Genomic DNA, 5,584 nt, shown 5'->3' on the forward strand with positions numbered 1-5,584 from the left:
GAGAGAAAGAGAGGAAACATACAAGGCCTTTTGCTGTCAAGGCTCAGTACTGACATGCTGTCACTGCAGGCTGAAGCAGATCATATGGCCAGCCCAGCTTCAGGGCTGAGGAAATAGACTCTGCCTTGTTGGTGAGGGCATCTTCAAAGTCACTTGGCAAAAGGAACGAAAATTGGGCAGCATGAAGAGGGGAAGCTGTTAATGTGCGTTATCACAGATAACAAGGTGATTTCACGTAGATTGTGCCACAAAACTCCCAAAGCAGCTGTCCAAGAATTAACTATTAGTTATTAACTGTTAATATTATTAACTAATATAATTAATATTATAATAGATGACTCTTAATACCCCTCACCTCACCTCATCAAGGATATGTAAGGGTCAGAAAAGAAGGACTAAGGAGAATATATTTATTTTTAGAGATTTATCCTAGAAGTTTTACCTCCCTAAGGAACAGGGTGGAGATAATATTTTTTATTGCAGGACAAGAAAAGGGAACTTTAAGAAAACTACCCAGAGAATTTCATATAAGACCCCACAGTACGGGATAAACCGTGAACTTGTTTCTGGCTCCCATATGAGAAACAGGGGACAAAAAAATAGATGGGTTATCTGCTCAGCTGAAACAGAAGTGGTTGCCTTAGGAAATATCTTCACTTGCAGGCTTTGTTGGAGCCAAAGATTGTGAGTGTATCCTGTGAACCCACTGTGGACTATGTTGAGAGAGAGCTGTTGGCTGGTGTGGGTCACCTGTAGTCAACAGGCACACCTGGAAGGGTGTGCAGGTCCCAGCAGAGAGCAGCCAAAGTATTGCATAATTCCTGGAGGCTCCTGAAGGCTTAAACAATGAGCTAGGGTGGTGCTCTTTGAGCAGAAGTCAAAAGAGAAGCAGGTGAGGGGTCGCCAGTGATGGGACAACTCCAAGGAACTTACATAAGTGCCCATGAGAGGACAAGTCAGTGCAGAGAGCTTAGAACCATCCTCAGACAGTACCAGTCATCTTCAGACAGTACCGGTCAAGCAAGAACTTCCGTACTCCTTTCCTTTCTCCTCCCTGCCTGGCCCCCACCTGCTCAAACCCAGAAGCCAAAGTTAGCTAGTTAGGGCCAAAACATGGAGAAACAAGAGAAAGGCCAGTTGGCAGGTCCTACCTGGGAGAGAGGGAGAGAAAAAAAAGATTATTTAATTTTAAAGCCAGTTTGAAAGAGGAGAATAATAGACATGGAAAACTCCAACATATACGATAGCGGAAAGAGGATGAGGCCTAAAATTTTGGCTACAATGTTCACTATTGAAGTGATGGGTATGCTAAAAGCTTAGACTTCACTGCTATGCAATATATCCATGTAAGAAAATTGCACTTGTACCTCTTAAATCTAAATAAAAAAATTTAAAAATCCAGTTTGAAGTTTGAAAATTAGATGGGACTGTGCATCCTAAGTTCTGTAATGAGATGGTGTCTGGTGACTTAAAGTGACCAGAGGATCTTTTATTATTAAGGAAAAGGTAGGAAGAGCATGAAACTGCATGGACTTTCACCTAGGGACAGTGGGAGAACTCCTCCCCCACCCACCCACGCACACATACATGCTCTGAATACATTTTACAGAGTAATGGGAAACAAAAATAAAATTGTTTTATGACCACCCCTTCATCCATGCCTTGTCTGATATCCCAGTTACACTCAAAGTGAAGCAAAATTTTTACCATCGCCTCACTACATATATGGCAGTGAAGAAGCTGAGGCTTCTCTGATCTTGCTTCTTTGCATTGTAGGTTCTGAAATATTCCCTGAATCACACTTTCTGCTCCCTCCAGTGATTTCAGAAAGAACCTAGTGTGAGGAGGAGATGGGATGAAAAGGAAATAGAAGAAGATGTCATTCAAAGATGCATACAGTTGAGATCAACCCTCCTGGGGCTCAGGGTGGTTCATGGATAATCCAATCAAGGAGAGGCAAATGGTTAAGGGGAAAACAAACAACAAACAAACAAAAACAGGTTTCATAGACCGAGGTTTGTTTTCCCATATGTATGGGAAATGGTAATATCTTCATAATAGAATAGCTTCTTAATGTAGTAGTTAGAATTAAAGAGAGATGTGTATATTAAGCTTCTGTGCATAGTAGGTGCTTAATTAATATTTCTTTTTACGCACTCTGATTTCAGTCCTAAATATCTTGAGGCCGGAGTCTGAGCGTGGGGGAGTCAGATCTTTTAGGATTCATGTAGGGGTAAAGAATTGCTCTTTCCCGAGCCAGAATGCCAATTCATGTGACTTTTTCTCCCATTTACAGTGATTCCCTCAGCTTTTGAAATAATAGGAGAAACACATGGAACTTATATGGAGTTCATACTTCCTCTAAGGAAAAGAAAATCTATGGCTTTTGTTTTACAATGTCTCATTATTTCATTAGCATTTGAAACTGAAATAGGAATAAATCAACATTCATGAAGATGTTTGATCCCCCGTTCTTGGATGTTAAACAGAGAATGACCTGGGCTGTGAAATCTACAGCTGTGCACACAATTCTCTACAATGCATGTACTTAAGTGCCATACGGTTCTTAAAGGATAATTAATCATCGCTACCCATCATCAACCCTACAGAAAGCAACTAGTTTCTTGCATGTGCCATGTTCTCTCCCACCATTGGGCCCTAATGTAGGCTGTTCACTGTGCCTAAGGCACCTGTCCACCCCAAACTCCACTGTCATCCTCTCAGCTTTCAAGTAAGTCAGCTCAATTGTCACCGCTTCTCAGAAGTTTCCCAGGACCCCTCAGATTAGGTTAAAACCATTATATGCTCCCATAATATCCAGGACATCCTCCAAAACACTTTGTATCCATGACATCATTAAATTGTTCATTCTTTACTCACTTTTAATCTCCATAACAACAGGAACTCTGTTTGTGCATTTATATATCCCAGCATGTGACAAAGTGTTTGTCACAAATTGTTGCTTAAGTAGCATATATTTCCAGTCCCACCTGTATGAACTTACTCTAGTAAAAATTAAACCCCAAGGGAAGAGCCTTGGTGGCTCCAGACCTCTAAGAAAAAGTTTCTAAAAATGAGCAGAGAGGGAATATATTTTTTACAAGAATGTTTTGACGGGTACCTCTTAAGTTTGCATTTCCCAAAATGTTCGTTGCTCCCTTGCCTGAATAAACTTTCACTGATTCCCTGATTCCCACTCTAATACCCAAACCAGGGAAAGATCATAATTCACAGGAGTGATATTTGCAGATTAAAATAAAAACAGCCACATTTCTGCAAGTAACATTGACATTTGGCAAAATGTCTCCGCCAGAAAAATATGTGAATGTCGGATGCATTGCAGGACACGGCCAAATTCCTTTTATTCTCCCAGAAATATAACAGGGTAGTGCACATTCTGGTTTGGATATATTCCCGCTTTCTGGAGTAGGGGAAAATACAATAAAACCTGGACGATGATCTCATGGAATCCTCAGTTTGTCAAGATACATCTCTTCTAAGTAGCTTTTTTTCAAAGCTTGAGATGCTTCCAAAATATTTATAAAAAGCAGCAGGGCTCTTAAAAGTTAGGAGACAATCACAGACCTCCAAGAAAAAGAAGAAAGCATGATTGCTTTGCAACCTCCAACAAGGAAGGGATGAGGGAGGACAAGCAGGCATGAGCCATGGAGGAAAACTGGGGAGCTCAGCACACACTTATGCCTGGCACATCACACTTTTCCTTTGGAATCACATTCTGCGGGAGTGAACATTTGCTTTCGAACCTTATTAACCTAGCAGGTAATTAAGTCTGAAGTGTGAGCATTGACAGAAGATATTTGACACTTAGGCAGCGCATAAACCATTTTCTTGTCTAACTCGTTTTCTTTTTTCTTCGTTATTACATATGTTCAAGAGAATACATTTTTCGCCATGAAGAAGAAAATTTTAAAATATTATCTATTATCTTATGACCACGAAATAACTTCTTCTAATATTTTAAGAGATGTCTTCTCTCTAGCCTCTGAATGTGTGTCTACACACACACACACACACACACACACACTTATGCTTTTTTTTACACAAACTAGATACTGCTGTGTGTACTGTTTTTACCAACTGCTTTGTTTTATTCTTAAAAAAAAAAATCAATAGGACTATGTTCTGAATCTGCCTTTTACACCTTGTGTAAATTTGAAGGCATCACCACTTAAATAATCTGAGCTTCAATTTTCTCATCTGTAAATTAAAGCTCACAGTGGTACCTGCCTCATAAAGTGATTTGAGGACAAACATCATACCAGGCAAAGGCTTAGCACACAGACAGCCCTGTGTGTGTGTACATGTGTGCTCCCATATAATTAAGTAGTCTTCTTCCACATCATTAAAAATGTCAACATCAAATTCCATTATATAGACAGTTGAATTAACCATCTTCTTTGTCAGGCATAGGTTCATTTAAAACATTTTCAAAGTTTGTTGACGTATTCATCCTCATTTTATTCTTATATTTCTATGGAATTGGTACTAGTCATGTGGATAAGAATAGTTAATATTCCACTCTAGGGATTGACAACTGCTTTCTGTAAAGGACCAGATGGTAGATATTTTTGGGTTTTTGGGCCATACTGGCTCTGTCCCAACTACTCAGCTCTGCCAAGGTCACGTGAAGTCAGCCATAGACAATACATAAACAAATGTGTATGGCTGCGTTCCAGTAAGGCTTTATTTACAAAAACAGGTGGCAGGCACATTTGGCCCAAGAGCCATTAAGTTTGCTCGTCTCCGTATACTGAGTGTCAGACAATGTTCTAAAGGAGTCACCTGGTGTATTAATCCGTTTTGTGTTGCTATAACGGAATACCTGAGACTAGGTAATTTACAAAGAAAAGAAGTTTGCTTGGCTCACCGTTCTGCAGACTGTACAGGAAGCATCTGCTTCTGGTGGGGGGCTCGGGGGGATTCCAATCATGGCAGAAGGCAAAGTAGGAGCCAGCATGGTGAGAGATGGAGCAACAGGAGCTGGGGAGGGGTCCCAGACTCTTTTTAACAATCAGATCCCAAACACCTTCCACTGGGCCCACCTCCAACACTGGAGGTGACATTTCAACAAGAGATTTGGAGGGAACACACAGCCAAACCGTATCACTTGGGTAATCTTATTTATTCTCACAGCAACCCTAGAGAAGTAGTAGGTATGAGTATTCTTCCCGTTTTACAGGTAGAAATGAGAAGTAAAATGCCACCTGTTTTCCAGAACGGCAAAGCAAATAAACAGTTGGGTTAGAGCTCACACTCAAACTCCCAGCTCCCAACTCCTGCCTTTTCCTTTTTTACTGCCTTTTCTTTTTTTACTCCACTCTCTACCTCTCAAACCCTTTCTCCAAATGAAATCCCAGCATCAATTCTTCAGCAGCCTCAAACAACCTGCTCACATTCTTGGTTTATGAGGACAGCAGCTGCAACAGGCAAGCCCTTTGACACTCCCTTTCTGGGGTTACTTTGCACATGGTTTAGCAGTGTCTTTGGGAAGGGTGGCTGTGGTCATTGCAAGCCCTGTTTCTACATTTTTAGTCTTGTCATTATCCATTCCAGCAGTAAATTC

Source organism: Macaca mulatta, chromosome 11 (assembly GCF_049350105.2).
Source record: "Macaca mulatta isolate MMU2019108-1 chromosome 11, T2T-MMU8v2.0, whole genome shotgun sequence".
In the NCBI taxonomy this organism is placed as follows: domain Eukaryota; kingdom Metazoa; phylum Chordata; class Mammalia; order Primates; family Cercopithecidae; genus Macaca; species Macaca mulatta.